Source organism: Anser brachyrhynchus (genome assembly GCF_964034855.1).
Source record: "Anser brachyrhynchus genome assembly, chromosome: 26".
Taxonomy (NCBI): domain Eukaryota; kingdom Metazoa; phylum Chordata; class Aves; order Anseriformes; family Anatidae; genus Anser; species Anser brachyrhynchus.
The window spans coordinates 1,353,030-1,360,517 of record NC_137719.1 but is presented as its reverse complement, the minus strand read 5'-3'; the positions used below and the strand labels follow the sequence as shown (position 1 = coordinate 1,360,517).

Sequence of the window (7,488 nt, the reverse complement as noted above, 5' to 3'; positions counted from 1 at the left end):
TCGGAAGGAAAATAAAAGCTCATAGGCATTGATAAAGAGTTTAATAATAAAGGAATAGAAAATAATAATACAAATCATACAATACATTAACAAGACAATCAATAAAATTTATTAATGTAAACAATTTTTTCCCAGCCTAATGCTCTCCTATCACCACCATGATCACAACATCACAAAATATCACAAAAAATCCACCATGATCACAATATCACAAAATCACCTAGCAATTTCCCATCCCATCATTTCACACTAATGAATCCCCATCACCGTCATGACTTCCCATCCCACTGATCATTTCCTATCCCAGCAACCTCCCATTGCTGATCCCAAGGCTCAGTTCCCAACTCCCATCCATCCATCCATCCATCCATCCATCCATCCATCCACCCATTTTCTCCCGTCCGTGCTGGCCATGCCCACATCCATTCACGGACTGAGCATGGGCAGCGGGAGCGGGCTGCATTAAATCCCCTCGGCATCCCACTGCCAGAACAACTGCAGGCAGAGGCGTTGCTGAGTGAACACCTACACTAGAGGAATTTAAGAAAAAAGGCTATAAAGCAGAGAAAGGACCAGAAAGGAAGAAATAAGCTTTCAATCCCTGCCATTTTGTGTCCCAACAAGCAGTTCCCATGCCCAAACTTGCCCATGCCAGGTATTGCCCATCCCAACAGCTTCCATCGCAACACTCCCAACACTCATTCGTGACCCCCCCATCTCCCATCCCCCCCCGTTGCCCATCCCTGACAGTGAGAAACACTGACTAGCTACAGCACTAAAGAAGGGTAAGGGCAAGCGAGAGGGGAAAGGGCTGAAGAGTGCGGCTCAAGCTGGAGCAGGTGCCTGCAGAGGTCTCTGTGCCTGCGTGCTGAGCTCAGCGCCACTGGGTGCTGCAGGGGCCGTCGAGGAGCGCAGGGTCATGGGTAGCCGGCATACTTGGCTATGGCCCCGTCTTTCTGCCGCTGCGCGAAGAATTGCACAGGGCCGATCTTCATCTGGTGGGCCGCCCGCTGCCGCTCCTCCTGGGCCAGCTGCTTCAGGCGCTCCCGCTCGGGACGCTGCTGCAGCGTGATGGGCACCGGCTCCTCCTGCTCCTCCAGCGGCGTGGGCGCCGCGTCACCGCCTGCCCAGGGCCCCACGCAGGGCACGTAGTCCACGCAGGGCCGTGCCAGGGGCTGCAGCATGCGCGGCTGTGTGGGCAGAGCCCCCCGCTGCGCTTGGCCCCCCGCGGCTGGCAGGCACAGCGCTCTGGGCGCCTGCTCTAGGGCAGCGTCCCCTGTTCACGCCGTGCTGCCTGGTGGTGCCGGCACCACCTTCTCTTTGCCGCCAGCTGGGGATTGGGGGGCAGCGGGCACAGCGCTGGAGCCTGGCACTGTCTGCGCGGCGCTGGGCATCATGCTGGGGCTGCTGGAGGTGGGCTGCGGCTGCACGCAGGGCAGCTGGCGCACTGGCCCCAGCGCCTTCGCCCTGACCCCCAGCGGCTGCAAAGTCTCGCTGGGGGTCTTTGTGCCCCGGCGCTGGCGCCGCAGCGTCTTGGCCCTGACGCCTTGGGGACAGAGGCTGTCCTGGGGCCGCACGGCACCGGGCTCCGCGCTCGGAGTCTCCGGCAGCAGCCGCGCTCTGCGGGGAGGCGGCGACGCTGCTCCTTGCCCCCCAGCAGCCCCCGGGCTTCGGGCTCTCTTGCTGGGCGCCCGGCTGTTGTTGGTCGCTGGCTGCTGCCTGCCGCTGCCGTCTTTCCTGCTGCTGCCACGGCGTCCTGGGGCCTTGGACATCCTGGCGTCCCTGGCACGGCGTCCCTGGCAAGGCGTCTTGGGGCCTTGGAGACCCTGGCCCAGCAGCATCTTCCTGTCCTTGCCGGGGGGTTTCTCTGTTGCTGGTCTCTTGGGCTGGGAGCTCTCCGCTGTCCCGGGGGTGCTGGTGGGCGCGCGGCGCTTGGCCCCCCGCTTGGTGCCGGTGGACGCAGGGGCAGCCAGGGGGCTCTTGAGGGGACCCAGGGGGCATTTGGGCAGGGGTGTCCTCTGCTCACTGAGGACTTGGGTGTCAGGGGACCTCTTGGGGGGACTCAGGGGGGGTTTGGGCAGGGGTCTACTAGGGGAACTGAGGACCTGGGTGTCAGGGGACCTCCTGGGGGGACTCAGGGGTGGACTGGGTAGGGGTCTACTAAGGGCACCGGGCAGGGGACTGGCTGCAGGGCTGAGCGGGGGGCTCAATGCCAGCACAACAGGGGACTGCACCAACAGCCCACCCCCAACCTTCTCGGGGTACACCCCAGGGGTTGAGGGTACCTCACCGAGGGCTCCTGTGGCTTCCAGTCCCTGCGTGCTCGGCTCCTCGATGTCCTCGGAGAGGTCGGGCAGCTGGGAGAGGAGGCGGCTGAGGGCAGGACTGCTGGGCGAATCGGGGAAGGCGTCCTGGGGCTCCACGGCCTCGAGCCAGCTGAACAGCTCCTCCGTGCCGGGGATGTCCAGGTCGGCCAGGAGCTGGTCCTGCAGGTGCTGCAGCAGCTGGCTGTCCCCTGCCAGCTCTGGAAAGGCCTCGGCGAAGGCATCAGGGCCCAGCTCGGGCAGCTGCGGGGGCTCCTCAGGCACCTGCGGGGCTGTCGCCGCTGAGGACGAAGCAAGAAAATCCCCCAAGACGGGCGATGTCAGCTTTCCCATGGCTCATGGGTGTGGGGCGACAACGGGGCGGCTGTGCCAGCGCCAAACTCACCGTCGGGCGTCGCCGTCTGGGTGCTGCGGGTCGATGGAGCCAGGAAAGGCTCGGGGGGAGTGGGGTCAGGCAGCGGGGGCCCCTGGTCCTCGCTGAGCCCCACGGCGTGGTCGCAGGGCTCCGGCAGCTGCCCCTGGCTGCTGGTCACGGTGCGGGGCGTGGGGAGCGCCTGCCCCCGGAGCCGAGGCCCCGGGACGAGGGGTGGCGGGGGCCTGCGGTGGGCGGGGGCCTGCAACAGGCAGGTGCCTGCGGGGTGCAGGGGCTCCCCGTGGAGCACGGCCCTGGGCCCCAGCCCCAGCGCATGGTGGGGCACCAGTGTCCCCGTCACCATGGGCTGTCCGCACTGGCAGACAGGGGCACAGGGAAGAGCGGTGTGGGGGAGCTGCCCCACGGGGGGGAGCTGCACCACCTGCAGGTTATGCCCCACGGGGGAGAGCTGCACCGGCTGCAGGATATGCTCCTCGGGTGGGAGGTGCACCACCTGCAGGTTATGCCCCACAGGGGGGAGCTGCACCACCTGCAGGTTATGCCCCACGGGGGGGAGCTGCACCGGCTGCAGGTGGTGCCCATCGGGTGGGAGGTGCCCCCCAGGTGGCAGCTGCGCCACGGGTGGGAGCTGCAGCACCTGCCCCTGGACCTCCGGCACCACGTGCCAGACGGTGGCCTGGGGCAGCGCGTAGGAGAGGGTGGGTACCTGGGGGGGCTGCAAGGGCACCGCCATCGCTCCGGGGAAGGAGGGCAGCAGCCAGGCAGCCACCGTTGGCGGCTCAGCTGGGACAACGAAGGGGGAGTTGGGCGTCTGCGGCACCGGCGGCAGCCGTCTGGGGAATCTCTCTGTGAGGAAAAAGGGCGCTGGGCTGAGCTCTCGGGCGCTGGGCTCGCCGGCAGGGCCGCAGCCCCGGGAGGAGCGGGAGCCCGCTGCTGTACCTGCCATGGTCGCTGGAGAGTGGGGCGGTTCGTTGGGGAACCCGGGCAACGGGGGCTCCGCCCCAACGGCTGACCAGCCCCTCACCGCCATCTTGGTGAGGACTGCAGTTTCTCTACCCAAGCAGGCTTCCCAGCGCCATCAGTTTCCATCCCCATGAGCCTTTCCCGTCCCAGTCCTCATTTGCCAGGCCCAGGGGGGTTTCGCACTCCAACACTTTCCCTCCCAAGGATTTTCCATCCCAAGACTTTTCCATCCCAAGACTTTTCATCCTCCCGGCGATTTCCCATCCCGACAGTTTCACAGCCCAACAGATTCCCATGCAAACTATTTCCCATCAGCACGAAGCGTTTCTTAATCCCATGAGATCTCATCCCAAAGACTTCCCATCCCTTGGATTTCTTTTCCAACTATTTCCTACCCCAATGAATCGTACCCACCCCATTCAAGATTTCCCATCCCAATAATTTCCCATCCCAAGAGAGATTTCCCTACCCCAATGCTTTTCCTTTCCAATGATTTCCTCCCCAAGGAAGATTTCCCATCCCAATGCCTTTCCTTAAGGATGACTTCCTCCCCAAGGAAGGTGTCTCATCCCAATGCTTTTCCTTCCCAAGGAAGCTTTCCCATCTCTTTCATTTCCTAGCCCCATGGCTTTCCAGCCCAAGGAAGTCTTCCCATCCCAGCAATCATTTCTCATCCCACTCATCATTTCCCATCCCCACGATTTCCCATTTTCACCATCCAAAAGACAGCTTAGCCAGCCCACAGCTAGAGAGAGATCACAACAGGGATTTGCACGATTCTGGTAGATTCAAGGGCATGGACACTTGGCGTGCTAACAATTGCACTTTATTCCAGAGCAACACAGATCAGCGGTACCAAGAGCGCTATGATGAATCTGGCGAAGATGTAGATAGATGGTTCTTGCAGGTATTACCAGGAAATAAACAGGTGTCTGCACTTCTCTCTAGCTACCTTAGTAAAAGATCGGAAGGGTAGAGCACTAATTAACAGTAGCATTATTAGAGGCACTACTGTGGCAGTGAAAATCCATCAGGAGGGCCAACTTACCAATGCCTGCAAGGCAAATGCACTTAGGATGGGTTTTCTTTGTCAAGACTAAACTTACAAGAGGTTCAAGCTCTCCGCAGCAGTAGCTGTGCCCGCAGGACTCAGGTGCTGCCTCGGCCAGCAGGCCCAGGCAGGTGGGGCACGTCTCATCCCCGGGGGCCTCTGCTGTCAGCCCGCGGGGCGGCTGGCTCGTGCTGCCCGCGGCCTCCCTGCCGTGGAGATGCTCGGCCACCGGGATGGAGGCTGCCCACTCCTAAGCACCTCTAACCAGCAGGACCTCGAACCCTGAAGTCTCCTCTTCCACCAGCAGGACGTCAGCGTCTCTTGTTCCACCAGCAGGACATCGGCGTCTCCTATTCCACCACCAAGACCTCCATGCCTTGAGTGCCACCAGCAGTACTCCATGCGAGCTGGACGCTCAGGGCACTTATGGCCACCCACCTTTGTGAGGTCAAAGGCTGACAGTGACTCTCTGCTGACCTCACACGGCTCTCGGGCACCCCGATGGCAGCACTGACGGCGCTAAGCTGACTGCCATGAGCAAAGGCTGACATGAAATGGCTGCTGCGCAACGCCAGGAGCAATGTCTGCCGGGCCGGGGGTTCGGATGGGAGCTCGGCCTTCGGCCTGGGAACTGCGCCTGGGAGCCAGGGACGTCCTCGATGTGCAGCTGGACACCTGGGCCTGAGAAAGCAAGGTTTCTTGAAAGAAAATTGGAAACATCGTCACCTAGTGGCTGTCTCAGGGGGACGGATCGAAACGCACAGCATCTCTTGGTTACCTGAAGTGCTGGTGTCCTACGCCCTCGTATGTCTCAATGACATAAAAAGGGACAGATTTTTACCCCAAATGCAGCTCCTTTCTGTGGGAAGCTTCCCGTGCTGCGCATCCTCCTCTCTTTCTAGCATGTGGCTTCGACTTTAGGCGTGTTGTTTTTTCTCCTTGTGAGAAACAAAGTTGTGTTTTTGCAATAGAAGGTGTTTTTGCAGTGGAAAAATCCACTAACCTTGCATATGCAAAAGTGGCATTGTGTGGCATAGCAGTGGGGACTCTGTTAAGCAGATAAGGGGAAGGTCCCACTGTCCCAAAATAACGAGGATAGCTAAGAAAAACAGGATGAGCAGTGCGAGATCAGTAAAAGCAAAGATCACGGGCCCTCTAGTCACAAGAGAAGAAGGAAAAAATAAAAGGATAAGGAGAAATTAACGGTTGGTCAAATAAAATTGTACATATATGGTATAGTAGTGCGTCGAGTAGGCTGTGAACCTGTAGTACTCAGCCAATGAAGAAACAGGGGAGAAATCAGGTGTCGGGTAATAGGGAATACACGGTTATGATAAACTTTTATTGCGCGCTCCTGCTTGCAGGATGCCCGCCATTGCAATCGCGAATAAAAAAGCTCCACAGAAGATCCTGTCTGAAGAAAATTATTGAGATTTTTCTCACAGTCTAGGGGCTCGTCCCGGATCTTGTTGCCTACCAGAGAGTTCTTGCTACCACAGACAGGAAGGTGCACCCTCTGATTTCAGCGGTCCCGTCAGGGGTGGTGGCTTGTCTCGGGATGGCTGACAAAGGACTGAGACTGTTCATCTGAAGACAGGCTCTGAGAAGAACTGGGGAGAAAGGAGGCCAATACAGACAGACCACAGAGCACAGCCCAGACACAGCCCAGCCAGAGCACGTACACAGCACAGAGAGCACAGACACAGCCCGGACACAGCACAGACACAGCACGGACACAGCACAGAGAGCACAGACACAGCACGGACACAGCACAGACACAGCCCGGACAGAGCCCAGACACAGCCTGGACACAGCACAGACAGAGCCCAGCCAGAGCACAGACACAGCACAGGCACAGCACAGACGGAGCCCAGACAGAGCAGAGAGAGCACACACACAGCACAGAGCCCAGACACAGCACGGACAGAGCCCAGATACGGCCCAGACACAGCCCAGACACAGCACAGACACAGCCCGGACACCGGAGCCGTTATCCCAGCATGGCAGCAGCAAGGTGACAATGTGCTCGCCTGGAGGACAGCTGAAATCTTTCCGCATGTCTCACAGCTCACCCAGAGATCGGGATCACCTGGTTACTGCTGCTTTTAGATGGTGGTCTTCAGCCTGCTGTTCCCTAGGACGGCCCTCCACTGGGGTAGTCTGCTTCGCCTTCCTATTGCTCCTTCCCCTTCTCAGTAGGACTCTCTTCCCTTACTAAACGAGATGACTTGTGCATCCATTCTTTCATCTTGTGTGTATCGGTGACTGGGAATGCCACAGGGCAGTCCCCGGAGCCAGCTGTAGGGTCCGTCAGAGGGTTGGAGTGGCTGCAGGGCCTGTCAGCGGGGCTGGAGAGGCCGCAGGGCCCGTCAAAGGGGTTGGAGTGGCTGCGGGTAACATCCCAGGGCTCGGAAGGGCCTCAGAGCCCATCCCAGGGCTTGGAGGGCCTTCAGGGTGCGTCACAGGCTTGCATCAGATCAAGACGCATTTTCATAGACCCACACAATTTCTCTTGAAGGCGCTGAATTGTACTGAATAGTCTTCAAAACACACAGAGCAGACCCAGCTAACAAGCCGCTGGTGCTAGGAACTGGTTTTGTGTTGTTTGTTTGTTTGTTTGTTTTTCGTTAACTTTGTTTCATGAGAACAGATACCAAATGGGTATTTTCAGGCAAGGGCAAAGATGACCCTGGAGTTGGAGCTATCTAAAGGATGAATAACTAGGAATCTATTTACTCGAGAAGACCCTTTTGTAAGGAAAAATCCTACACACGTGC

The 7,488-nt window shown here is 59.0% G+C and overlaps 1 long non-coding RNA gene across 1 annotated transcript; it reads right to left on the bottom strand.

Moving 5' to 3' along the window:
* Positions 1-4,807: 4,807 nt before the first annotated feature.
* LOC308183125 lies at positions 4,808-6,481 on the bottom strand. The gene is made up of 2 exons (XR_013942298.1): positions 5,150-6,481; positions 4,808-5,061 (listed from the first exon to the last, which is right to left on the bottom strand). It is a non-coding gene; the product is annotated as an uncharacterized lncRNA (long non-coding RNA).
* Between the last annotated feature and the right edge of the window lie 1,007 nt (positions 6,482-7,488).